The sequence below is a fragment of the Bufo gargarizans genome, chromosome 4, assembly GCF_014858855.1.
Source record: "Bufo gargarizans isolate SCDJY-AF-19 chromosome 4, ASM1485885v1, whole genome shotgun sequence".
Classification (NCBI taxonomy): Eukaryota; Metazoa; Chordata; class Amphibia; order Anura; family Bufonidae; genus Bufo; species Bufo gargarizans.
In genome coordinates this window covers 237,147,824-237,172,374 of record NC_058083.1, presented here as the reverse complement: position 1 = coordinate 237,172,374, position 24,551 = coordinate 237,147,824, and the positions used below count along the sequence as shown (strand labels likewise).

At 40.5% G+C, this 24,551-nt stretch overlaps 36 non-coding genes across 36 annotated transcripts; 18 read left to right on the top strand and 18 right to left on the bottom strand.

The window, feature by feature from the left end:
• Positions 1-1,150: 1,150 nt before the first annotated feature.
• Positions 1,151-1,223, bottom strand: TRNAR-UCG. Its single transcript has one exon. It is a non-coding gene; the product is annotated as a tRNA-Arg (tRNA).
• A 242-nt stretch (positions 1,224-1,465) lies between these two features.
• TRNAL-CAA lies at positions 1,466-1,575 on the top strand. The gene is made up of 2 exons: positions 1,466-1,503; positions 1,530-1,575. It is a non-coding gene; the product is annotated as a tRNA-Leu (tRNA).
• Positions 1,576-2,259: 684 nt separating this feature from the next.
• Positions 2,260-2,332, bottom strand: TRNAR-UCG. The gene has a single exon. It is a non-coding gene; the product is annotated as a tRNA-Arg (tRNA).
• A 242-nt stretch (positions 2,333-2,574) lies between these two features.
• Positions 2,575-2,684, top strand: TRNAL-CAA. Its single transcript has 2 exons — positions 2,575-2,612; positions 2,639-2,684. It is a non-coding gene; the product is annotated as a tRNA-Leu (tRNA).
• A 685-nt stretch (positions 2,685-3,369) lies between these two features.
• Positions 3,370-3,442, bottom strand: TRNAR-UCG. The gene has a single exon. It is a non-coding gene; the product is annotated as a tRNA-Arg (tRNA).
• A 241-nt stretch (positions 3,443-3,683) lies between these two features.
• TRNAL-CAA lies at positions 3,684-3,793 on the top strand. Its single transcript has 2 exons — positions 3,684-3,721; positions 3,748-3,793. It is a non-coding gene; the product is annotated as a tRNA-Leu (tRNA).
• A 684-nt stretch (positions 3,794-4,477) lies between these two features.
• On the bottom strand, positions 4,478-4,550 carry TRNAR-UCG. Its single transcript has one exon. It is a non-coding gene; the product is annotated as a tRNA-Arg (tRNA).
• A 242-nt stretch (positions 4,551-4,792) lies between these two features.
• On the top strand, positions 4,793-4,902 carry TRNAL-CAA. The gene is made up of 2 exons: positions 4,793-4,830; positions 4,857-4,902. It is a non-coding gene; the product is annotated as a tRNA-Leu (tRNA).
• Positions 4,903-5,586: 684 nt separating this feature from the next.
• On the bottom strand, positions 5,587-5,659 carry TRNAR-UCG. The gene has a single exon. It is a non-coding gene; the product is annotated as a tRNA-Arg (tRNA).
• A 242-nt stretch (positions 5,660-5,901) lies between these two features.
• TRNAL-CAA lies at positions 5,902-6,011 on the top strand. The gene is made up of 2 exons: positions 5,902-5,939; positions 5,966-6,011. It is a non-coding gene; the product is annotated as a tRNA-Leu (tRNA).
• A 684-nt stretch (positions 6,012-6,695) lies between these two features.
• Positions 6,696-6,768, bottom strand: TRNAR-UCG. Its single transcript has one exon. It is a non-coding gene; the product is annotated as a tRNA-Arg (tRNA).
• A 241-nt stretch (positions 6,769-7,009) lies between these two features.
• TRNAL-CAA lies at positions 7,010-7,119 on the top strand. The gene is made up of 2 exons: positions 7,010-7,047; positions 7,074-7,119. It is a non-coding gene; the product is annotated as a tRNA-Leu (tRNA).
• Positions 7,120-7,803: 684 nt separating this feature from the next.
• TRNAR-UCG lies at positions 7,804-7,876 on the bottom strand. The gene has a single exon. It is a non-coding gene; the product is annotated as a tRNA-Arg (tRNA).
• Positions 7,877-8,118: 242 nt separating this feature from the next.
• TRNAL-CAA lies at positions 8,119-8,228 on the top strand. The gene is made up of 2 exons: positions 8,119-8,156; positions 8,183-8,228. It is a non-coding gene; the product is annotated as a tRNA-Leu (tRNA).
• A 684-nt stretch (positions 8,229-8,912) lies between these two features.
• TRNAR-UCG lies at positions 8,913-8,985 on the bottom strand. The gene has a single exon. It is a non-coding gene; the product is annotated as a tRNA-Arg (tRNA).
• Positions 8,986-9,227: 242 nt separating this feature from the next.
• Positions 9,228-9,337, top strand: TRNAL-CAA. The gene is made up of 2 exons: positions 9,228-9,265; positions 9,292-9,337. It is a non-coding gene; the product is annotated as a tRNA-Leu (tRNA).
• A 684-nt stretch (positions 9,338-10,021) lies between these two features.
• Positions 10,022-10,094, bottom strand: TRNAR-UCG. Its single transcript has one exon. It is a non-coding gene; the product is annotated as a tRNA-Arg (tRNA).
• Positions 10,095-10,336: 242 nt separating this feature from the next.
• TRNAL-CAA lies at positions 10,337-10,446 on the top strand. The gene is made up of 2 exons: positions 10,337-10,374; positions 10,401-10,446. It is a non-coding gene; the product is annotated as a tRNA-Leu (tRNA).
• A 684-nt stretch (positions 10,447-11,130) lies between these two features.
• On the bottom strand, positions 11,131-11,203 carry TRNAR-UCG. Its single transcript has one exon. It is a non-coding gene; the product is annotated as a tRNA-Arg (tRNA).
• A 242-nt stretch (positions 11,204-11,445) lies between these two features.
• Positions 11,446-11,555, top strand: TRNAL-CAA. The gene is made up of 2 exons: positions 11,446-11,483; positions 11,510-11,555. It is a non-coding gene; the product is annotated as a tRNA-Leu (tRNA).
• A 684-nt stretch (positions 11,556-12,239) lies between these two features.
• TRNAR-UCG lies at positions 12,240-12,312 on the bottom strand. Its single transcript has one exon. It is a non-coding gene; the product is annotated as a tRNA-Arg (tRNA).
• Positions 12,313-12,554: 242 nt separating this feature from the next.
• On the top strand, positions 12,555-12,664 carry TRNAL-CAA. The gene is made up of 2 exons: positions 12,555-12,592; positions 12,619-12,664. It is a non-coding gene; the product is annotated as a tRNA-Leu (tRNA).
• A 684-nt stretch (positions 12,665-13,348) lies between these two features.
• TRNAR-UCG lies at positions 13,349-13,421 on the bottom strand. Its single transcript has one exon. It is a non-coding gene; the product is annotated as a tRNA-Arg (tRNA).
• Positions 13,422-13,663: 242 nt separating this feature from the next.
• On the top strand, positions 13,664-13,773 carry TRNAL-CAA. Its single transcript has 2 exons — positions 13,664-13,701; positions 13,728-13,773. It is a non-coding gene; the product is annotated as a tRNA-Leu (tRNA).
• Positions 13,774-14,457: 684 nt separating this feature from the next.
• TRNAR-UCG lies at positions 14,458-14,530 on the bottom strand. Its single transcript has one exon. It is a non-coding gene; the product is annotated as a tRNA-Arg (tRNA).
• A 242-nt stretch (positions 14,531-14,772) lies between these two features.
• TRNAL-CAA lies at positions 14,773-14,882 on the top strand. The gene is made up of 2 exons: positions 14,773-14,810; positions 14,837-14,882. It is a non-coding gene; the product is annotated as a tRNA-Leu (tRNA).
• A 684-nt stretch (positions 14,883-15,566) lies between these two features.
• Positions 15,567-15,639, bottom strand: TRNAR-UCG. Its single transcript has one exon. It is a non-coding gene; the product is annotated as a tRNA-Arg (tRNA).
• Positions 15,640-15,881: 242 nt separating this feature from the next.
• Positions 15,882-15,991, top strand: TRNAL-CAA. Its single transcript has 2 exons — positions 15,882-15,919; positions 15,946-15,991. It is a non-coding gene; the product is annotated as a tRNA-Leu (tRNA).
• A 684-nt stretch (positions 15,992-16,675) lies between these two features.
• Positions 16,676-16,748, bottom strand: TRNAR-UCG. The gene has a single exon. It is a non-coding gene; the product is annotated as a tRNA-Arg (tRNA).
• Positions 16,749-16,989: 241 nt separating this feature from the next.
• On the top strand, positions 16,990-17,099 carry TRNAL-CAA. The gene is made up of 2 exons: positions 16,990-17,027; positions 17,054-17,099. It is a non-coding gene; the product is annotated as a tRNA-Leu (tRNA).
• Positions 17,100-17,783: 684 nt separating this feature from the next.
• On the bottom strand, positions 17,784-17,856 carry TRNAR-UCG. Its single transcript has one exon. It is a non-coding gene; the product is annotated as a tRNA-Arg (tRNA).
• A 242-nt stretch (positions 17,857-18,098) lies between these two features.
• Positions 18,099-18,208, top strand: TRNAL-CAA. The gene is made up of 2 exons: positions 18,099-18,136; positions 18,163-18,208. It is a non-coding gene; the product is annotated as a tRNA-Leu (tRNA).
• Positions 18,209-18,893: 685 nt separating this feature from the next.
• TRNAR-UCG lies at positions 18,894-18,966 on the bottom strand. The gene has a single exon. It is a non-coding gene; the product is annotated as a tRNA-Arg (tRNA).
• Positions 18,967-19,208: 242 nt separating this feature from the next.
• Positions 19,209-19,318, top strand: TRNAL-CAA. Its single transcript has 2 exons — positions 19,209-19,246; positions 19,273-19,318. It is a non-coding gene; the product is annotated as a tRNA-Leu (tRNA).
• A 684-nt stretch (positions 19,319-20,002) lies between these two features.
• Positions 20,003-20,075, bottom strand: TRNAR-UCG. Its single transcript has one exon. It is a non-coding gene; the product is annotated as a tRNA-Arg (tRNA).
• Positions 20,076-20,317: 242 nt separating this feature from the next.
• On the top strand, positions 20,318-20,427 carry TRNAL-CAA. The gene is made up of 2 exons: positions 20,318-20,355; positions 20,382-20,427. It is a non-coding gene; the product is annotated as a tRNA-Leu (tRNA).
• The last annotated feature ends 4,124 nt before the right edge of the window (positions 20,428-24,551 follow it).

The window sequence follows — 24,551 nt, the reverse complement described above, 5'->3', positions numbered from 1 at the left end:
CGATCACCCATAAAAAAGTGACTGACAACGGTCTGGGCAGCCTAAAAACAGTGAGTGAGCATTTGAGTTCAGCAGCTCAATGATGCACAGCTGCAGATCGATCGATTAATCAAGTGAAGTCCTTTGGAGGAGTTAATCTGCCTAATCGCCCTACTGTCGCATCCGCAACCTCTCCCTACGCTAATCAGAGCAGAGTGATGGGCGGCGCTATGTGACTCAGCTTAAATAGAGGCTGGTCACATGGTGCTCTGGCCAATCACAGCCATGCCAATAGTAGGCATGGCTGTGACGGCCTCTTGGGGCAAGTAGTATGACGCTTGTTGATTGGCTGCTTTGCAGCCTTTCAAAAAGCGCCAAGAAAGCGTCACAAAAGCGCCAAGAAAGCGACGAACACCGAACCCGAACCCGGACTTTTACGAAAATGGTCTCCAAATGGAGGCGTGGGTTCAAATCCCACTTCTGACAGTGTGCTTCTTTTTTTCCTTTCTCCTTAGATGGGTGTCCTGCTTGGCAAACTGAGATTTGGGTTTAAAACACACCCTTGACGGCAAGTTTTTGGCTTTAGCTGCCTAATTAATATGGCAAATTGGAGTTTCATGGTTAAACATTTTTGTCAACATTAAAAGAAGGCAAGAACATTAAAGCCACGCATTGTGAAAACTACCAAACAGCTCAAACCCTCAATCGTGTGACCCGAAGGTTTTTGCCAAATACATTAGACCACGAGGTCTAGAAATGTTACAATTAGGAGTAAAATTTAGGAACCCTAGCAAAACAGTCTCTTGATTTCAATTCCTCACAGATCACTAAATATACACATTCACCATCTTCTTACAATGACGATGTTTCTTAAGTAAAATCTAAACATTTCGAATAGGGATTTTGTAGATTTGCTTTCCCAAAAATGTCAACCCCTCAGGCAACATCTTAACGCTTTGTCAGGGTGGCCAAGTACCCTGAGGTCCCAGGCTCAAAAATTAAAATTCATCCAGGATCTGTGGCGTTCTGGTCTCCAAATAAAGGTGTTGATTCAAATTCCCCTTTCTGACAGAGTGCTTTCTCTCTTAGAAGCTGTCAATTGTATCTGGAAAAACAAAAACAACCACGCTTCTCGAGTTCTGTACAGCAGCTTTATAAGCAAGCATCATCGCGACCACGAAGGGACTCGAACCCTCAATCTTCTGATCCGAAGTCAGACGCCTTATCCGTTAGGCCACGCGGTCGAAAGCCAGGATCCTTGGCTCAAAATGAAAAGATCCCAGAAATCAACCGATTTACATTGAACTAAAGTCAAAGGAAAAAAATATTTCAATGAATCAGTCAAATATTACCAATTATACACATTCTCTATTGTTTAATCATAGAACAATGTTTCTTAAATGAAATTTAAAACTTTTGAAAATGTGACTTTGTAGATTTGCTTCCCGATTTTTTTTTAAACGCTCTTGAAGGTGCAGTGAAGTTTGTCAGGATGGCCGAGTGGTCTAAGGCGCCAGACTCAAGAGTTAAACTCTTCCGTGTATGGGGTGTTCTGGTCTCCAAATGGAGGCGTGGGTTCAAATCCCACTTCTGACAGTGTGCTTCTTTTTTTCCTTTCTCCTTAGATGGGTGTCCTGCTTGGCAAACTGAGATTTGGGTTTAAAACACACCCTTGACGGCAAGTTTTTGGCTTTAGCTGCCTAATTAATATGGCAAATTGGAGTTTCATGGTTAAACATTTTTGTCAACATTAAAAGAAGGCAAGAACATTAAAGCCACGCATTGTGAAAACTACCAAACAGCTCAAACCCTCAATTGTGTGACCCGAAGGTTTTTGCCAAATACATTAGACCACGAGGTCTAGAAATGTTCAATTAGGAGTAAAATTTAGGAACCCTAGCAAAACAGTCTCTTGATTTCAATTCCTCACAGATCACTAAATATACACATTCACCATCTTCTTACAATGACGATGTTTCTTAAGTAAAATCTAAACATTTCGAATAGGGATTTTGTAGATTTGCTTTCCCAAAAATGTCAACCCCTCAGGCAACATCTTAACGCTTTGTCAGGGTGGCCAAGTACCCTGAGGTCCCAGGCTCAAAAATTAAAATTCATCCAGGATCTGTGGCGTTCTGGTCTCCAAATAAAGGTGTTGATTCAAATTCCCCTTTCTGACAGAGTGCTTTCTCTCTTAGAAGCTGTCAATTGTATCTGGAAAAACAAAAACAACCACGCTTCTCGAGTTCTGTACAGCAGCTTTATAAGCAAGCATCATCGCGACCACGAAGGGACTCGAACCCTCAATCTTCTGATCCGAAGTCAGACGCCTTATCCGTTAGGCCACGCGGTCGAAAGCCAGGATCCTTGGCTCAAAATGAAAAGATCCCAGAAATCAACCGATTTACATTGAACTAAAGTCAAAGGAAAAAAATATTTCAATGAATCAGTCAAATATTACCAATTATACACATTCTCTATTGTTTAATCATAGAACAATGTTTCTTAAATGAAATTTAAAACTTTTGAAAATGTGACTTTGTAGATTTGCTTCCCGATTTTTTTTTAAACGCTCTTGAAGGTGCAGTGAAGTTTGTCAGGATGGCCGAGTGGTCTAAGGCGCCAGACTCAAGAGTTAAACTCTTCCGTGTATGGGGTGTTCTGGTCTCCAAATGGAGGCGTGGGTTCAAATCCCACTTCTGACAGTGTGCTTCTTTTTTTCCTTTCTCCTTAGATGGGTGTCCTGCTTGGCAAACTGAGATTTGGGTTTAAAACACACCCTTGACGGCAAGTTTTTGGCTTTAGCTGCCTAATTAATATGGCAAATTGGAGTTTCATGGTTAAACATTTTTGTCAACATTAAAAGAAGGCAAGAACATTAAAGCCACGCATTGTGAAAACTACCAAACAGCTCAAACCCTCAATTCGTGTGACCCGAAGGTTTTTGCCAAATACATTAGACCACGAGGTCTAGAAATGTTCAATTAGGAGTAAAATTTAGGAACCCTAGCAAAACAGTCTCTTGATTTCAATTCCTCACAGATCACTAAATATACACATTCACCATCTTCTTACAATGACGATGTTTCTTAAGTAAAATCTAAACATTTCGAATAGGGATTTTGTAGATTTGCTTTCCCAAAAATGTCAACCCCTCAGGCAACATCTTAACGCTTTGTCAGGGTGGCCAAGTACCCTGAGGTCCCAGGCTCAAAAATTAAAATTCATCCAGGATCTGTGGCGTTCTGGTCTCCAAATAAAGGTGTTGATTCAAATTCCCCTTTCTGACAGAGTGCTTTCTCTCTTAGAAGCTGTCAATTGTATCTGGAAAAACAAAAACAACCACGCTTCTCGAGTTCTGTACAGCAGCTTTATAAGCAAGCATCATCGCGACCACGAAGGGACTCGAACCCTCAATCTTCTGATCCGAAGTCAGACGCCTTATCCGTTAGGCCACGCGGTCGAAAGCCAGGATCCTTGGCTCAAAATGAAAAGATCCCAGAAATCAACCGATTTACATTGAACTAAAGTCAAAGGAAAAAAATATTTCAATGAATCAGTCAAATATTACCAATTATACACATTCTCTATTGTTTAATCATAGAACAATGTTTCTTAAATGAAATTTAAAACTTTTGAAAATGTGACTTTGTAGATTTGCTTCCCGATTTTTTTTAAACGCTCTTGAAGGTGCAGTGAAGTTTGTCAGGATGGCCGAGTGGTCTAAGGCGCCAGACTCAAGAGTTAAACTCTTCCGTGTATGGGGTGTTCTGGTCTCCAAATGGAGGCGTGGGTTCAAATCCCACTTCTGACAGTGTGCTTCTTTTTTTCCTTTCTCCTTAGATGGGTGTCCTGCTTGGCAAACTGAGATTTGGGTTTAAAACACACCCTTGACGGCAAGTTTTTGGCTTTAGCTGCCTAATTAATATGGCAAATTGGAGTTTCATGGTTAAACATTTTTGTCAACATTAAAAGAAGGCAAGAACATTAAAGCCACGCATTGTGAAAACTACCAAACAGCTCAAACCCTCAATTGTGTGACCCGAAGGTTTTTGCCAAATACATTAGACCACGAGGTCTAGAAATGTTCAATTAGGAGTAAAATTTAGGAACCCTAGCAAAACAGTCTCTTGATTTCAATTCCTCACAGATCACTAAATATACACATTCACCATCTTCTTACAATGACGATGTTTCTTAAGTAAAATCTAAACATTTCGAATAGGGATTTTGTAGATTTGCTTTCCCAAAAATGTCAACCCCTCAGGCAACATCTTAACGCTTTGTCAGGGTGGCCAAGTACCCTGAGGTCCCAGGCTCAAAAATTAAAATTCATCCAGGATCTGTGGCGTTCTGGTCTCCAAATAAAGGTGTTGATTCAAATTCCCCTTTCTGACAGAGTGCTTTCTCTCTTAGAAGCTGTCAATTGTATCTGGAAAAACAAAAACAACCACGCTTCTCGAGTTCTGTACAGCAGCTTTATAAGCAAGCATCATCGCGACCACGAAGGGACTCGAACCCTCAATCTTCTGATCCGAAGTCAGACGCCTTATCCGTTAGGCCACGCGGTCGAAAGCCAGGATCCTTGGCTCAAAATGAAAAGATCCCAGAAATCAACCGATTTACATTGAACTAAAGTCAAAGGAAAAAAATATTTCAATGAATCAGTCAAATATTACCAATTATACACATTCTCTATTGTTTAATCATAGAACAATGTTTCTTAAATGAAATTTAAAACTTTTGAAAATGTGACTTTGTAGATTTGCTTCCCGATTTTTTTTTAAACGCTCTTGAAGGTGCAGTGAAGTTTGTCAGGATGGCCGAGTGGTCTAAGGCGCCAGACTCAAGAGTTAAACTCTTCCGTGTATGGGGTGTTCTGGTCTCCAAATGGAGGCGTGGGTTCAAATCCCACTTCTGACAGTGTGCTTCTTTTTTTCCTTTCTCCTTAGATGGGTGTCCTGCTTGGCAAACTGAGATTTGGGTTTAAAACACACCCTTGACGGCAAGTTTTTGGCTTTAGCTGCCTAATTAATATGGCAAATTGGAGTTTCATGGTTAAACATTTTTGTCAACATTAAAAGAAGGCAAGAACATTAAAGCCACGCATTGTGAAAACTACCAAACAGCTCAAACCCTCAATTGTGTGACCCGAAGGTTTTTGCCAAATACATTAGACCACGAGGTCTAGAAATGTTCAATTAGGAGTAAAATTTAGGAACCCTAGCAAAACAGTCTCTTGATTTCAATTCCTCACAGATCACTAAATATACACATTCACCATCTTCTTACAATGACGATGTTTCTTAAGTAAAATCTAAACATTTCGAATAGGGATTTTGTAGATTTGCTTTCCCAAAAATGTCAACCCCTCAGGCAACATCTTAACGCTTTGTCAGGGTGGCCAAGTACCCTGAGGTCCCAGGCTCAAAAATTAAAATTCATCCAGGATCTGTGGCGTTCTGGTCTCCAAATAAAGGTGTTGATTCAAATTCCCCTTTCTGACAGAGTGCTTTCTCTCTTAGAAGCTGTCAATTGTATCTGGAAAAACAAAAACAACCACGCTTCTCGAGTTCTGTACAGCAGCTTTATAAGCAAGCATCATCGCGACCACGAAGGGACTCGAACCCTCAATCTTCTGATCCGAAGTCAGACGCCTTATCCGTTAGGCCACGCGGTCGAAAGCCAGGATCCTTGGCTCAAAATGAAAAGATCCCAGAAATCAACCGATTTACATTGAACTAAAGTCAAAGGAAAAAAATATTTCAATGAATCAGTCAAATATTACCAATTATACACATTCTCTATTGTTTAATCATAGAACAATGTTTCTTAAATGAAATTTAAAACTTTTGAAAATGTGACTTTGTAGATTTGCTTCCCGATTTTTTTTTAAACGCTCTTGAAGGTGCAGTGAAGTTTGTCAGGATGGCCGAGTGGTCTAAGGCGCCAGACTCAAGAGTTAAACTCTTCCGTGTATGGGGTGTTCTGGTCTCCAAATGGAGGCGTGGGTTCAAATCCCACTTCTGACAGTGTGCTTCTTTTTTTCCTTTCTCCTTAGATGGGTGTCCTGCTTGGCAAACTGAGATTTGGGTTTAAAACACACCCTTGACGGCAAGTTTTTGGCTTTAGCTGCCTAATTAATATGGCAAATTGGAGTTTCATGGTTAAACATTTTTGTCAACATTAAAAGAAGGCAAGAACATTAAAGCCACGCATTGTGAAAACTACCAAACAGCTCAAACCCTCAATTGTGTGACCCGAAGGTTTTTGCCAAATACATTAGACCACGAGGTCTAGAAATGTTCAATTAGGAGTAAAATTTAGGAACCCTAGCAAAACAGTCTCTTGATTTCAATTCCTCACAGATCACTAAATATACACATTCACCATCTTCTTACAATGACGATGTTTCTTAAGTAAAATCTAAACATTTCGAATAGGGATTTTGTAGATTTGCTTTCCCAAAAATGTCAACCCCTCAGGCAACATCTTAACGCTTTGTCAGGGTGGCCAAGTACCCTGAGGTCCCAGGCTCAAAAATTAAAATTCATCCAGGATCTGTGGCGTTCTGGTCTCCAAATAAAGGTGTTGATTCAAATTCCCCTTTCTGACAGAGTGCTTTCTCTCTTAGAAGCTGTCAATTGTATCTGGAAAAACAAAAACAACCACGCTTCTCGAGTTCTGTACAGCAGCTTTATAAGCAAGCATCATCGCGACCACGAAGGGACTCGAACCCTCAATCTTCTGATCCGAAGTCAGACGCCTTATCCGTTAGGCCACGCGGTCGAAAGCCAGGATCCTTGGCTCAAAATGAAAAGATCCCAGAAATCAACCGATTTACATTGAACTAAAGTCAAAGGAAAAAAATATTTCAATGAATCAGTCAAATATTACCAATTATACACATTCTCTATTGTTTAATCATAGAACAATGTTTCTTAAATGAAATTTAAAACTTTTGAAAATGTGACTTTGTAGATTTGCTTCCCGATTTTTTTTAAACGCTCTTGAAGGTGCAGTGAAGTTTGTCAGGATGGCCGAGTGGTCTAAGGCGCCAGACTCAAGAGTTAAACTCTTCCGTGTATGGGGTGTTCTGGTCTCCAAATGGAGGCGTGGGTTCAAATCCCACTTCTGACAGTGTGCTTCTTTTTTTCCTTTCTCCTTAGATGGGTGTCCTGCTTGGCAAACTGAGATTTGGGTTTAAAACACACCCTTGACGGCAAGTTTTTGGCTTTAGCTGCCTAATTAATATGGCAAATTGGAGTTTCATGGTTAAACATTTTTGTCAACATTAAAAGAAGGCAAGAACATTAAAGCCACGCATTGTGAAAACTACCAAACAGCTCAAACCCTCAATTGTGTGACCCGAAGGTTTTTGCCAAATACATTAGACCACGAGGTCTAGAAATGTTCAATTAGGAGTAAAATTTAGGAACCCTAGCAAAACAGTCTCTTGATTTCAATTCCTCACAGATCACTAAATATACACATTCACCATCTTCTTACAATGACGATGTTTCTTAAGTAAAATCTAAACATTTCGAATAGGGATTTTGTAGATTTGCTTTCCCAAAAATGTCAACCCCTCAGGCAACATCTTAACGCTTTGTCAGGGTGGCCAAGTACCCTGAGGTCCCAGGCTCAAAAATTAAAATTCATCCAGGATCTGTGGCGTTCTGGTCTCCAAATAAAGGTGTTGATTCAAATTCCCCTTTCTGACAGAGTGCTTTCTCTCTTAGAAGCTGTCAATTGTATCTGGAAAAACAAAAACAACCACGCTTCTCGAGTTCTGTACAGCAGCTTTATAAGCAAGCATCATCGCGACCACGAAGGGACTCGAACCCTCAATCTTCTGATCCGAAGTCAGACGCCTTATCCGTTAGGCCACGCGGTCGAAAGCCAGGATCCTTGGCTCAAAATGAAAAGATCCCAGAAATCAACCGATTTACATTGAACTAAAGTCAAAGGAAAAAAATATTTCAATGAATCAGTCAAATATTACCAATTATACACATTCTCTATTGTTTAATCATAGAACAATGTTTCTTAAATGAAATTTAAAACTTTTGAAAATGTGACTTTGTAGATTTGCTTCCCGATTTTTTTTTAAACGCTCTTGAAGGTGCAGTGAAGTTTGTCAGGATGGCCGAGTGGTCTAAGGCGCCAGACTCAAGAGTTAAACTCTTCCGTGTATGGGGTGTTCTGGTCTCCAAATGGAGGCGTGGGTTCAAATCCCACTTCTGACAGTGTGCTTCTTTTTTTCCTTTCTCCTTAGATGGGTGTCCTGCTTGGCAAACTGAGATTTGGGTTTAAAACACACCCTTGACGGCAAGTTTTTGGCTTTAGCTGCCTAATTAATATGGCAAATTGGAGTTTCATGGTTAAACATTTTTGTCAACATTAAAAGAAGGCAAGAACATTAAAGCCACGCATTGTGAAAACTACCAAACAGCTCAAACCCTCAATCGTGTGACCCGAAGGTTTTTGCCAAATACATTAGACCACGAGGTCTAGAAATGTTCAATTAGGAGTAAAATTTAGGAACCCTAGCAAAACAGTCTCTTGATTTCAATTCCTCACAGATCACTAAATATACACATTCACCATCTTCTTACAATGACGATGTTTCTTAAGTAAAATCTAAACATTTCGAATAGGGATTTTGTAGATTTGCTTTCCCAAAAATGTCAACCCCTCAGGCAACATCTTAACGCTTTGTCAGGGTGGCCAAGTACCCTGAGGTCCCAGGCTCAAAAATTAAAATTCATCCAGGATCTGTGGCGTTCTGGTCTCCAAATAAAGGTGTTGATTCAAATTCCCCTTTCTGACAGAGTGCTTTCTCTCTTAGAAGCTGTCAATTGTATCTGGAAAAACAAAAACAACCACGCTTCTCGAGTTCTGTACAGCAGCTTTATAAGCAAGCATCATCGCGACCACGAAGGGACTCGAACCCTCAATCTTCTGATCCGAAGTCAGACGCCTTATCCGTTAGGCCACGCGGTCGAAAGCCAGGATCCTTGGCTCAAAATGAAAAGATCCCAGAAATCAACCGATTTACATTGAACTAAAGTCAAAGGAAAAAAATATTTCAATGAATCAGTCAAATATTACCAATTATACACATTCTCTATTGTTTAATCATAGAACAATGTTTCTTAAATGAAATTTAAAACTTTTGAAAATGTGACTTTGTAGATTTGCTTCCCGATTTTTTTTTAAACGCTCTTGAAGGTGCAGTGAAGTTTGTCAGGATGGCCGAGTGGTCTAAGGCGCCAGACTCAAGAGTTAAACTCTTCCGTGTATGGGGTGTTCTGGTCTCCAAATGGAGGCGTGGGTTCAAATCCCACTTCTGACAGTGTGCTTCTTTTTTTCCTTTCTCCTTAGATGGGTGTCCTGCTTGGCAAACTGAGATTTGGGTTTAAAACACACCCTTGACGGCAAGTTTTTGGCTTTAGCTGCCTAATTAATATGGCAAATTGGAGTTTCATGGTTAAACATTTTTGTCAACATTAAAAGAAGGCAAGAACATTAAAGCCACGCATTGTGAAAACTACCAAACAGCTCAAACCCTCAATCGTGTGACCCGAAGGTTTTTGCCAAATACATTAGACCACGAGGTCTAGAAATGTTCAATTAGGAGTAAAATTTAGGAACCCTAGCAAAACAGTCTCTTGATTTCAATTCCTCACAGATCACTAAATATACACATTCACCATCTTCTTACAATGACGATGTTTCTTAAGTAAAATCTAAACATTTCGAATAGGGATTTTGTAGATTTGCTTTCCCAAAAATGTCAACCCCTCAGGCAACATCTTAACGCTTTGTCAGGGTGGCCAAGTACCCTGAGGTCCCAGGCTCAAAAATTAAAATTCATCCAGGATCTGTGGCGTTCTGGTCTCCAAATAAAGGTGTTGATTCAAATTCCCCTTTCTGACAGAGTGCTTTCTCTCTTAGAAGCTGTCAATTGTATCTGGAAAAACAAAAACAACCACGCTTCTCGAGTTCTGTACAGCAGCTTTATAAGCAAGCATCATCGCGACCACGAAGGGACTCGAACCCTCAATCTTCTGATCCGAAGTCAGACGCCTTATCCGTTAGGCCACGCGGTCGAAAGCCAGGATCCTTGGCTCAAAATGAAAAGATCCCAGAAATCAACCGATTTACATTGAACTAAAGTCAAAGGAAAAAAATATTTCAATGAATCAGTCAAATATTACCAATTATACACATTCTCTATTGTTTAATCATAGAACAATGTTTCTTAAATGAAATTTAAAACTTTTGAAAATGTGACTTTGTAGATTTGCTTCCCGATTTTTTTTTAAACGCTCTTGAAGGTGCAGTGAAGTTTGTCAGGATGGCCGAGTGGTCTAAGGCGCCAGACTCAAGAGTTAAACTCTTCCGTGTATGGGGTGTTCTGGTCTCCAAATGGAGGCGTGGGTTCAAATCCCACTTCTGACAGTGTGCTTCTTTTTTTCCTTTCTCCTTAGATGGGTGTCCTGCTTGGCAAACTGAGATTTGGGTTTAAAACACACCCTTGACGGCAAGTTTTTGGCTTTAGCTGCCTAATTAATATGGCAAATTGGAGTTTCATGGTTAAACATTTTTGTCAACATTAAAAGAAGGCAAGAACATTAAAGCCACGCATTGTGAAAACTACCAAACAGCTCAAACCCTCAATCGTGTGACCCGAAGGTTTTTGCCAAATACATTAGACCACGAGGTCTAGAAATGTTCAATTAGGAGTAAAATTTAGGAACCCTAGCAAAACAGTCTCTTGATTTCAATTCCTCACAGATCACTAAATATACACATTCACCATCTTCTTACAATGACGATGTTTCTTAAGTAAAATCTAAACATTTCGAATAGGGATTTTGTAGATTTGCTTTCCCAAAAATGTCAACCCCTCAGGCAACATCTTAACGCTTTGTCAGGGTGGCCAAGTACCCTGAGGTCCCAGGCTCAAAAATTAAAATTCATCCAGGATCTGTGGCGTTCTGGTCTCCAAATAAAGGTGTTGATTCAAATTCCCCTTTCTGACAGAGTGCTTTCTCTCTTAGAAGCTGTCAATTGTATCTGGAAAAACAAAAACAACCACGCTTCTCGAGTTCTGTACAGCAGCTTTATAAGCAAGCATCATCGCGACCACGAAGGGACTCGAACCCTCAATCTTCTGATCCGAAGTCAGACGCCTTATCCGTTAGGCCACGCGGTCGAAAGCCAGGATCCTTGGCTCAAAATGAAAAGATCCCAGAAATCAACCGATTTACATTGAACTAAAGTCAAAGGAAAAAAATATTTCAATGAATCAGTCAAATATTACCAATTATACACATTCTCTATTGTTTAATCATAGAACAATGTTTCTTAAATGAAATTTAAAACTTTTGAAAATGTGACTTTGTAGATTTGCTTCCCGATTTTTTTTTAAACGCTCTTGAAGGTGCAGTGAAGTTTGTCAGGATGGCCGAGTGGTCTAAGGCGCCAGACTCAAGAGTTAAACTCTTCCGTGTATGGGGTGTTCTGGTCTCCAAATGGAGGCGTGGGTTCAAATCCCACTTCTGACAGTGTGCTTCTTTTTTTCCTTTCTCCTTAGATGGGTGTCCTGCTTGGCAAACTGAGATTTGGGTTTAAAACACACCCTTGACGGCAAGTTTTTGGCTTTAGCTGCCTAATTAATATGGCAAATTGGAGTTTCATGGTTAAACATTTTTGTCAACATTAAAAGAAGGCAAGAACATTAAAGCCACGCATTGTGAAAACTACCAAACAGCTCAAACCCTCAATTGTGTGACCCGAAGGTTTTTGCCAAATACATTAGACCACGAGGTCTAGAAATGTTCAATTAGGAGTAAAATTTAGGAACCCTAGCAAAACAGTCTCTTGATTTCAATTCCTCACAGATCACTAAATATACACATTCACCATCTTCTTACAATGACGATGTTTCTTAAGTAAAATCTAAACATTTCGAATAGGGATTTTGTAGATTTGCTTTCCCAAAAATGTCAACCCCTCAGGCAACATCTTAACGCTTTGTCAGGGTGGCCAAGTACCCTGAGGTCCCAGGCTCAAAAATTAAAATTCATCCAGGATCTGTGGCGTTCTGGTCTCCAAATAAAGGTGTTGATTCAAATTCCCCTTTCTGACAGAGTGCTTTCTCTCTTAGAAGCTGTCAATTGTATCTGGAAAAACAAAAACAACCACGCTTCTCGAGTTCTGTACAGCAGCTTTATAAGCAAGCATCATCGCGACCACGAAGGGACTCGAACCCTCAATCTTCTGATCCGAAGTCAGACGCCTTATCCGTTAGGCCACGCGGTCGAAAGCCAGGATCCTTGGCTCAAAATGAAAAGATCCCAGAAATCAACCGATTTACATTGAACTAAAGTCAAAGGAAAAAAATATTTCAATGAATCAGTCAAATATTACCAATTATACACATTCTCTATTGTTTAATCATAGAACAATGTTTCTTAAATGAAATTTAAAACTTTTGAAAATGTGACTTTGTAGATTTGCTTCCCGATTTTTTTTTAAACGCTCTTGAAGGTGCAGTGAAGTTTGTCAGGATGGCCGAGTGGTCTAAGGCGCCAGACTCAAGAGTTAAACTCTTCCGTGTATGGGGTGTTCTGGTCTCCAAATGGAGGCGTGGGTTCAAATCCCACTTCTGACAGTGTGCTTCTTTTTTTCCTTTCTCCTTAGATGGGTGTCCTGCTTGGCAAACTGAGATTTGGGTTTAAAACACACCCTTGACGGCAAGTTTTTGGCTTTAGCTGCCTAATTAATATGGCAAATTGGAGTTTCATGGTTAAACATTTTTGTCAACATTAAAAGAAGGCAAGAACATTAAAGCCACGCATTGTGAAAACTACCAAACAGCTCAAACCCTCAATCGTGTGACCCGAAGGTTTTTGCCAAATACATTAGACCACGAGGTCTAGAAATGTTCAATTAGGAGTAAAATTTAGGAACCCTAGCAAAACAGTCTCTTGATTTCAATTCCTCACAGATCACTAAATATACACATTCACCATCTTCTTACAATGACGATGTTTCTTAAGTAAAATCTAAACATTTCGAATAGGGATTTTGTAGATTTGCTTTCCCAAAAATGTCAACCCCTCAGGCAACATCTTAACGCTTTGTCAGGGTGGCCAAGTACCCTGAGGTCCCAGGCTCAAAAATTAAAATTCATCCAGGATCTGTGGCGTTCTGGTCTCCAAATAAAGGTGTTGATTCAAATTCCCCTTTCTGACAGAGTGCTTTCTCTCTTAGAAGCTGTCAATTGTATCTGGAAAAACAAAAACAACCACGCTTCTCGAGTTCTGTACAGCAGCTTTATAAGCAAGCATCATCGCGACCACGAAGGGACTCGAACCCTCAATCTTCTGATCCGAAGTCAGACGCCTTATCCGTTAGGCCACGCGGTCGAAAGCCAGGATCCTTGGCTCAAAATGAAAAGATCCCAGAAATCAACCGATTTACATTGAACTAAAGTCAAAGGAAAAAAATATTTCAATGAATCAGTCAAATATTACCAATTATACACATTCTCTATTGTTTAATCATAGAACAATGTTTCTTAAATGAAATTTAAAACTTTTGAAAATGTGACTTTGTAGATTTGCTTCCCGATTTTTTTTTAAACGCTCTTGAAGGTGCAGTGAAGTTTGTCAGGATGGCCGAGTGGTCTAAGGCGCCAGACTCAAGAGTTAAACTCTTCCGTGTATGGGGTGTTCTGGTCTCCAAATGGAGGCGTGGGTTCAAATCCCACTTCTGACAGTGTGCTTCTTTTTTTCCTTTCTCCTTAGATGGGTGTCCTGCTTGGCAAACTGAGATTTGGGTTTAAAACACACCCTTGACGGCAAGTTTTTGGCTTTAGCTGCCTAATTAATATGGCAAATTGGAGTTTCATGGTTAAACATTTTTGTCAACATTAAAAGAAGGCAAGAACATTAAAGCCACGCATTGTGAAAACTACCAAACAGCTCAAACCCTCAATCGTGTGACCCGAAGGTTTTTGCCAAATACATTAGACCACGAGGTCTAGAAATGTTCAATTAGGAGTAAAATTTAGGAACCCTAGCAAAACAGTCTCTTGATTTCAATTCCTCACAGATCACTAAATATACACATTCACCATCTTCTTACAATGACGATGTTTCTTAAGTAAAATCTAAACATTTCGAATAGGGATTTTGTAGATTTGCTTTCCCAAAAATGTCAACCCCTCAGGCAACATCTTAACGCTTTGTCAGGGTGGCCAAGTACCCTGAGGTCCCAGGCTCAAAAATTAAAATTCATCCAGGATCTGTGGCGTTCTGGTCTCCAAATAAAGGTGTTGATTCAAATTCCCCTTTCTGACAGAGTGCTTTCTCTCTTAGAAGCTGTCAATTGTATCTGGAAAAACAAAAACAACCACGCTTCTCGAGTTCTGTACAGCAGCTTTATAAGCAAGCATCATCGCGACCACGAAGGGACTCGAACCCTCAATCTTCTGATCCGAAGTCAGACGCCTTATCCGTTAGGCCACGCGGTCGAAAGCCAGGATCCTTGGCTCAAAATGAAAAGATCCCAGAAATCAACCGATTTACATTGAACTAAAGTCAAAGGAAAAAAATATTTCAATGAATCAGTCAAATATTACCAATTATACACATTCTCTATTGTTTAATCATAGAACAATGTTTCTTAAATGAAATTTAAAACTTTTGAAAATGTGACTTTGTAGATTTGCTTCCCGATTTTTTTTTAAACGCTCTTGAAGGTGCAGTGAAGTTTGTCAGGATGGCCGAGTGGTCTAAGGCGCCAGACTCAAGAGTTAAACTCTTCCGTGTATGGGGTGTTCTGGTCTCCAAATGGAGGCGTGGGTTCAAATCCCACTTCTGACAGTGTGCTTCTTTTTTTCCTTTCTCCTTAGATGGGTGTCCTGCTTGGCAAACTGAGATTTGGGTTTAAAACACACCCTTGACGGCAAGTTTTTGGCTTTAGCTGCCTAATTAATATGGCAAATTGGAGTTTCATGGTTAAACATTTTTGTCAACATTAAAAGAAGGCAAGAACATTAAAGCCACGCATTGTGAAAACTACCAAACAGCTCAAACCCTCAATCGTGTGACCCGAAGGTTTTTGCCAAATACATTAGACCACGAGGTCTAGAAATGTTCAATTAGGAGTAAAATTTAGGAACCCTAGCAAAACAGTCTCTTGATTTCAATTCCTCACAGATCACTAAATATACACATTCACCATCTTCTTACAATGACGATGTTTCTTAAGTAAAATCTAAACATTTCGAATAGGGATTTTGTAGATTTGCTTTCCCAAAAATGTCAACCCCTCAGGCAACATCTTAACGCTTTGTCAGGGTGGCCAAGTACCCTGAGGTCCCAGGCTCAAAAATTAAAATTCATCCAGGATCTGTGGCGTTCTGGTCTCCAAATAAAGGTGTTGATTCAAATTCCCCTTTCTGACAGAGTGCTTTCTCTCTTAGAAGCTGTCAATTGTATCTGGAAAAACAAAAACAACCACGCTTCTCGAGTTCTGTACAGCAGCTTTATAAGCAAGCATCATCGCGACCACGAAGGGACTCGAACCCTCAATCTTCTGATCCGAAGTCAGACGCCTTATCCGTTAGGCCACGCGGTCGAAAGCCAGGATCCTTGGCTCAAAATGAAAAGATCCCAGAAATCAACCGATTTACATTGAACTAAAGTCAAAGGAAAAAAATATTTCAATGAATCAGTCAAATATTACCAATTATACACATTCTCTATTGTTTAATCATAGAACAATGTTTCTTAAATGAAATTTAAAACTTTTGAAAATGTGACTTTGTAGATTTGCTTCCCGATTTTTTTTTAAACGCTCTTGAAGGTGCAGTGAAGTTTGTCAGGATGGCCGAGTGGTCTAAGGCGCCAGACTCAAGAGTTAAACTCTTCCGTGTATGGGGTGTTCTGGTCTCCAAATGGAGGCGTGGGTTCAAATCCCACTTCTGACAGTGTGCTTCTTTTTTTCCTTTCTCCTTAGATGGGTGTCCTGCTTGGCAAACTGAGATTTGGGTTTAAAACACACCCTTGACGGCAAGTTTTTGGCTTTAGCTGCCTAATTAATATGGCAAATTGGAGTTTCATGGTTAAACATTTTTGTCAACATTAAAAGAAGGCAAGAACATTAAAGCCACGCATTGTGAAAACTACCAAACAGCTCAAACCCTCAATCGTGTGACCCGAAGGTTTTTGCCAAATACATTAGACCACGAGGTCTAGAAATGTTCAATTAGGAGTAAAATTTAGGAACCCTAGCAAAACAGTCTCTTGATTTCAATTCCTCACAGATCACTAAATATACACATTCACCATCTTCTTACAATGACGATGTTTCTTAAGTAAAATCTAAACATTTCGAATAGGGATTTTGTAGATTTGCTTTCCCAAAAATGTCAACCCCTCAGGCAACATCTTAACGCTTTGTCAGGGTGGCCAAGTACCCTGAGGTCCCAGGCTCAAAAATTAAAATTCATCCAGGATCTGTGGCGTTCTGGTCTCCAAATAAAGGTGTTGATTCAAATTCCCCTTTCTGACAGAGTGCTTTCTCTCTTAGAAGCTGTCAATTGTATCTGGAAAAACAAAAACAACCACGCTTCTCGAGTTCTGTACAGCAGCTTTATAAGCAAGCATCATCGCGACCACGAAGGGACTCGAACCCTCAATCTTCTGATCCGAAGTCAGACGCCTTATCCGTTAGGCCACGCGGTCGAAAGCCAGGATCCTTGGCTCAAAATGAAAAGATCCCAGAAATCAACCGATTTACATTGAACTAAAGTCAAAGGAAAAAAATATTTCAATGAATCAGTCAAATATTACCAATTATACACATTCTCTATTGTTTAATCATAGAACAATGTTTCTTAAATGAAATTTAAAACTTTTGAAAATGTGACTTTGTAGATTTGCTTCCCGATTTTTTTTAAACGCTCTTGAAGGTGCAGTGAAGTTTGTCAGGATGGCCGAGTGGTCTAAGGCGCCAGACTCAAGAGTTAAACTCTTCCGTGTATGGGGTGTTCTGGTCTCCAAATGGAGGCGTGGGTTCAAATCCCACTTCTGACAGTGTGCTTCTTTTTTTCCTTTCTCCTTAGATGGGTGTCCTGCTTGGCAAACTGAGATTTGGGTTTAAAACACACCCTTGACGGCAAGTTTTTGGCTTTAGCTGCCTAATTAATATGGCAAATTGGAGTTTCATGGTTAAACATTTTTGTCAACATTAAAAGAAGGCAAGAACATTAAAGCCACGCATTGTGAAAACTACCAAACAGCTCAAACCCTCAATCGTGTGACCCGAAGGTTTTTGCCAAATACATTAGACCACGAGGTCTAGAAATGTTCAATTAGGAGTAAAATTTAGGAACCCTAGCAAAACAGTCTCTTGATTTCAATTCCTCACAGATCACTAAATATACACATTCACCATCTTCTTACAATGACGATGTTTCTTAAGTAAAATCTAAACATTTCGAATAGGGATTTTGTAGATTTGCTTTCCCAAAAATGTCAACCCCTCAGGCAACATCTTAACGCTTTGTCAGGGTGGCCAAGTACCCTGAGGTCCCAGGCTCAAAAATTAAAATTCATCCAGGATCTGTGGCGTTCTGGTCTCCAAATAAAGGTGTTGATTCAAATTCCCCTTTCTGACAGAGTGCTTTCTCTCTTAGAAGCTGTCAATTGTATCTGGAAAAACAAAAACAACCACGCTTCTCGAGTTCTGTACAGCAGCTTTATAAGCAAGCATCATCGCGACCACGAAGGGACTCGAACCCTCAATCTTCTGATCCGAAGTCAGACGCCTTATCCGTTAGGCCACGCGGTCGAAAGCCAGGATCCTTGGCTCAAAATGAAAAGATCCCAGAAATCAACCGATTTACATTGAACTAAAGTCAAAGGAAAAAAATATTTCAATGAATCAGTCAAATATTACCAATTATACACATTCTCTATTGTTTAATCATAGAACAATGTTTCTTAAATGAAATTTAAAACTTTTGAAAATGTGACTTTGTAGATTTGCTTCCCGATTTTTTTTTAAACGCTCTTGAAGGTGCAGTGAAGTTTGTCAGGATGGCCGAGTGGTCTAAGGCGCCAGACTCAAGAGTTAAACTCTTCCGTGTATGGGGTGTTCTGGTCTCCAAATGGAGGCGTGGGTTCAAATCCCACTTCTGACAGTGTGCTTCTTTTTTTCCTTTCTCCTTAGATGGGTGTCCTGCTTGGCAAACTGAGATTTGGGTTTAAAACACACCCTTGACGGCAAGTTTTTGGCTTTAGCTGCCTAATTAATATGGCAAATTGGAGTTTCATGGTTAAACATTTTTGTCAACATTAAAAGAAGGCAAGAACATTAAAGCCACGCATTGTGAAAACTACCAAACAGCTCAAACCCTCAATCGTGTGACCCGAAGGTTTTTGCCAAATACATTAGACCACGAGGTCTAGAAATGTTACAATTAGGAGTAAAATTTAGGAACCCTAGCAAAACAGTCTCTTGATTTCAATTCCTCACAGATCACTAAATATACACATTCACCATCTTCTTACAATGACGATGTTTCTTAAGTAAAATCTAAACATTTCGAATAGGGATTTTGTAGATTTGCTTTCCCAAAAATGTCAACCCCTCAGGCAACATCTTAACGCTTTGTCAGGGTGGCCAAGTACCCTGAGGTCCCAGGCTCAAAAATTAAAATTCATCCAGGATCTGTGGCGTTCTGGTCTCCAAATAAAGGTGTTGATTCAAATTCCCCTTTCTGACAGAGTGCTTTCTCTCTTAGAAGCTGTCAATTGTATCTGGAAAAACAAAAACAACCACGCTTCTCGAGTTCTGTACAGCAGCTTTATAAGCAAGCATCATCGCGACCACGAAGGGACTCGAACCCTCAATCTTCTGATCCGAAGTCAGACGCCTTATCCGTTAGGCCACGCGGTCGAAAGCCAGGATCCTTGGCTCAAAATGAAAAGATCCCAGAAATCAACCGATTTACATTGAACTAAAGTCAAAGGAAAAAAATATTTCAATGAATCAGTCAAATATTACCAATTATACACATTCTCTATTGTTTAATCATAGAACAATGTTTCTTAAATGAAATTTAAAACTTTTGAAAATGTGACTTTGTAGATTTGCTTCCCGATTTTTTTTTAAACGCTCTTGAAGGTGCAGTGAAGTTTGTCAGGATGGCCGAGTGGTCTAAGGCGCCAGACTCAAGAGTTAAACTCTTCCGTGTATGGGGTGTTCTGGTCTCCAAATGGAGGCGTGGGTTCAAATCCCACTTCTGACAGTGTGCTTCTTTTTTTCCTTTCTCCTTAGATGGGTGTCCTGCTTGGCAAACTGAGATTTGGGTTTAAAACACACCCTTGACGGCAAGTTTTTGGCTTTAGCTGCCTAATTAATATGGCAAATTGGAGTTTCATGGTTAAACATTTTTGTCAACATTAAAAGAAGGCAAGAACATTAAAGCCACGCATTGTGAAAACTACCAAACAGCTCAAACCCTCAATCGTGTGACCCGAAGGTTTTTGCCAAATACATTAGACCACGAGGTCTAGAAATGTTCAATTAGGAGTAAAATTTAGGAACCCTAGCAAAACAGTCTCTTGATTTCAATTCCTCACAGATCACTAAATATACACATTCACCATCTTCTTACAATGACGATGTTTCTTAAGTAAAATCTAAACATTTCGAATAGGGATTTTGTAGATTTGCTTTCCCAAAAATGTCAACCCCTCAGGCAACATCTTAACGCTTTGTCAGGGTGGCCAAGTACCCTGAGGTCCCAGGCTCAAAAATTAAAATTCATCCAGGATCTGTGGCGTTCTGGTCTCCAAATAAAGGTGTTGATTCAAATTCCCCTTTCTGACAGAGTGCTTTCTCTCTTAGAAGCTGTCAATTGTATCTGGAAAAACAAAAACAACCACGCTTCTCGAGTTCTGTACAGCAGCTTTATAAGCAAGCATCATCGCGACCACGAAGGGACTCGAACCCTCAATCTTCTGATCCGAAGTCAGACGCCTTATCCGTTAGGCCACGCGGTCGAAAGCCAGGATCCTTGGCTCAAAATGAAAAGATCCCAGAAATCAACCGATTTACATTGAACTAAAGTCAAAGGAAAAAAATATTTCAATGAATCAGTCAAATATTACCAATTATACACATTCTCTATTGTTTAATCATAGAACAATGTTTCTTAAATGAAATTTAAAACTTTTGAAAATGTGACTTTGTAGATTTGCTTCCCGATTTTTTTTTAGACGCTCTTGAAGGTGCAGTGGGGTTTGTCAGGATGGCCGAGTGGTCTAAGGCGCCAGACTCAAGAGTTAAACTTTTCCGTGTATGGGGTGTTCTGGTCTCCAAATGGAGGCGTGGGTTCAAATTCCACTTCTGACAGTGTGCTTCTTTTTTTCCTTTCTCCTTAGATGGGTGTCCTGCTTGGCAAACTGAGATTTGGGTTTAAAACACACCCTTGACGGCAAGTTTTTGGCTTTAGCTGCCTAATTAACCACTTCAGCCCCGCTAGGTGAAACCCCCTTCATGACCAGGCCACTTTTTACACTTCGGCACTACACTACTTTCACCGTTTATCGCTCGGTCATGCAACTTACCACCCAAATGAATTTTACCTCCTTTTCTTCTCACTAATGGAGCTTTCATTTGGTGGTATTTTATTGCTGCTGACATTTTTACTTTTTTTGTTATTAATCAAAATGTAACGATTTTTTTGCAAAAAAATGACATTTTTCACTTTCAGCTGTGAAATTTTGCAAAAAAAACGTCATCCATATATAAATTTTTCGCTAAATTTATAGTTCTACATGTCTTTGATAAAAAAAAAATGTTTGGGAAAAAAAAAAATGGTTTGGGTAAAAGTTATAGCGTTTACAAACTATGGTACAAAAATGTGAATTTCCGCTTTTTGAAACGGCTCTGACTTTCTGAGCACCTGTCATGTTTCCTGAGGTTCTACAATGCCCAAACAGTAGAAAAACCCCACAAATGACCCCATTTCGGAAAGTAGACACCCTAAGGTATTCGCTGATGGGCATAGTGAGTTCATAGAACTTTTTATTTTTTGTCACAAGTTAGCGGAAAATGATGATGATTTCTTTTTTTTTTTTTTTTCTGACAAAGTCTCATATTCCACTAACTTGCGACAAAAAATAAAAAATTCTAGGAACTCACCATGCCCCTCACAGAATACCTTGGGGTGTCTTCTTCCAAAATGGGGTCACTTGTGGGGTAGTTATACTGCCCTGGCAATTTAGGGGCCCAAATGTGTGAGAAGAACTTTGCAATCAAATGTGTAAGAAATGACCGGTGAAATCGAAAGGTGCACTTTGGAATATGCGCCCCTTTGCCCACCTTGGCAGCAAAAAGTGTCACACATCTGGTATCGCCGTACTCAGGAGAAGTTGGGGAATGTGTTTTGGGGTGTCATTTTACATATACCCATGCTGGGTGAGAGAAATATCTTGGCAAAAGCAACTTTTCCATTTTTTTATACAAAGTTGGCATTGACCAACATATTTTTCTCACCCAGCATGGGTATATGTAAAATGACACCCCAAAACACATTCCCCAACTTCTCCTGAGTACGGCGATACCAGATGTGTCACACTTTTTTGCTGCCAAGGTGGGCAAAGGGGCACACATTCCAAAGTGCACCTTTCGGATTTTGCAGGGCATTTTTACACATTTTGATTGCAAAGTTCTTCTCACACATTTGGGCCCCTAAATTGCCAGGGCAGTATAACTACGCCACAAGTGACCCCATTTTGGAAAGAAGACACCCTAAGGTATTCCGTGAGGGGCATGGCGAGTTCCTAGAATTTTTTATTTTTTGTCACAAGTTAGCGGAAAATGCTGATTTTTTTTTTTCTCTTTTTCCTTACAAAGTCTCATATTCCACTAACTTGCGACAAAAAAAAAAAAATTCTAGGAACTCGCCATGCCCCTCACGGAATACCTTGGGGTGTCTTCTTTCCAAAATGGGGTCACTTGTGGCGTAGTTATACTGCCCTGGCAATTTAGGGGCCCATATGTGTGAGAAGTACTTTGCAATCAAAATCTGTAAAAAATGCCGGTGAAATCCGAAAGGTGCACTTTGGAATATGTGCCCCTTTGCCCACCTTGGCATCAAAAAAGTGTCACACATCTGGTATCGCCGTACTCAGGAGAAGTTGGGGAATGTGTTTGGGCTGTCATTTTACATATACCCATGCTGGGTGAGAGAAAATATCTTGGCAAAAGACAACTTTTCAAATTTTTTTATACAAAGTTGGCATTTGACCAAGATATTTTTTCACCCAGCATGGGTATATGTAAAATGACACCCCAAAACACATTGCCCAACTTCTCCTGAGTACGGCGATACCAGATGTGTCACACTTTTTGCTGCCAAGGTGGGCAAAGGGGCACATATTCCAAAGTGCACCTTTCGGATTTGCAGGGCATTTTTTACACATTTGATTGCAAAGTTCTTCTCACACATTTGGGCCCCTAAATTGCCAGGGCTGTATAACTACGCCACAAGTGACCCATTTTGGAAAGAAGACACCCCAAGGTATTCCGTGAGGGGCATGGCGAGTTCCTAGAATTTTTTATTTTTTGTCGCAAGTAGTGGAATATGAGACTTTGTAAGGAAAAAAGAAAAAAAAGAAAAATCATCATTTTCCGCTAAATTGTGACAAAAAATAAAAAATTCTAGGAACTCGCCGTGCCCCCCACGGAATACCTTGGGGTGTTTCTTTCCAAAATGGGGTCACTTGTGGGTAGTTATACTGCCCTGGCAATTTAGGGGCCCAAATGTGTAAGAAGTACTTGAAATCAAAATGTGTAAAAAATGGCCTGCGAAATCCGAAAGGTGCCCCTTTGCCCACCTTGGCTGCAAAAAAGTGTGACACATCTGGTATCGCCGTACTCAGGAGAAGTTGGGGAATGTGTTTTGGGGTGTCATTTTAACATTACCCATGCTGGGTGAGAGAAATATCTTGGCAAAAGACAATTTTCCCATTTTTTATACAAAGTTGGCATTTGACCAAGATATTTTTCTCACCCAGCATGGGTATATGAAAAAGACACCCCAAAACACATTCCCCAACTTCTCCTGAGTACGGCGATACCACATGTGTGACACTTTTTTGCAGCCTAGATGCGCAAAGGGGCCCAAATTCCTTTTAGGAGGGCATTTTTAGACATTTGGATCCCAGACTTCTTCTCACACTTTCGGGCCCTAAAAAGCCAGGGCAGTATAAATACCCCACATGTGACCCACTTTGGAAAGAAGACACCCCAAGGTATTCAATGAGGGGCATGGCGAGTACTAGAATTATTTTTTTTTTGCATAAGTTAGCGGATATTGATTTTTTTGTTTTTTTTCTCACAAAGTCTCACTTTCCGCTAACTTAGGACAAAATTTCAATCTTTCATGGACCAATATGCCCCTCATGGAATACCTTGGGGTGTCTTCTTTCCGAAATGGGGTCACATGTGGGGTATTTATACTGCCCTGGCTTTTTAGGGGCCCTAAAGCGTGAGAAGTCTGGAATATAAATGTCTAAAAATGTTACGCATTTGGATTCCGTGAGGGTATGGTGCGTCCATGTGAGATTATTTTTTGACACAAGTTAGTGGAATATGAGACTTTGTAAGAAAAAACAAAAACAAACAAAAAATGTCCGCTAACTTGTGCCAAAAAAAATGGCTGAATGGAGCCTTACCGGGGGGGGGGGGGGATCAATGACAGGGGGGTGATCAATGACAGGGGGGTGATCACCCATATAGACTCCCTGATCACCCCCTGTCATTGATCTTTCCCCCTGTAAGGCTCCATTCAGACGTCCGCATGATTTTTACGGATCCATGGATACATGGATCGGATCCACAGAACGCATGCGGACGTCTGAATGGAGCCTACAGGGGGGTTATCAATGACAGGGGTGATCAGGGTAATCAGGGTGATCACCCCCTGTCACTGATCACCCCCCTGTAAGGCTCCATTCAGACATCCGCATGATTTTTACGGATCCATGGATACATGGATCGGATGCACAAAACGCATGCGGACGTCTGAATGGAGCTTACAGGGGGGTTATCAATGACAGGGGTGATCAGGGTAATCACCCCCTGTCATGATCACCCCCCCTGTAAGGCTCCATTCAGACATCCGCATGATTTTTTACGGATCCATGGATCCATGGATCGGATCCCAAAACGCATGCGGACGTCTGAATGGAGCCTACAGGGGGGTTATCAATGACAGGGGGTGATCAGGGTAATCAGGGTGATCACCCCCTGTCACTGATCACCCCCCTGTAAGGCTCCATTCAGACATCCGCATGATTTTTTACGGATCCATGGATACATGGATCGGATCCACAGAAGCATGCGGACGTTTGAATGGAGCCTTACAGGGGGGTTATCAATGACAGGGGTGATCAGGGTAATCAGGTGATCCCCCCTGTCACTGATCACCCCCCCTGTAAGGCTCCATTCAGACATCCGCATGACTTTTT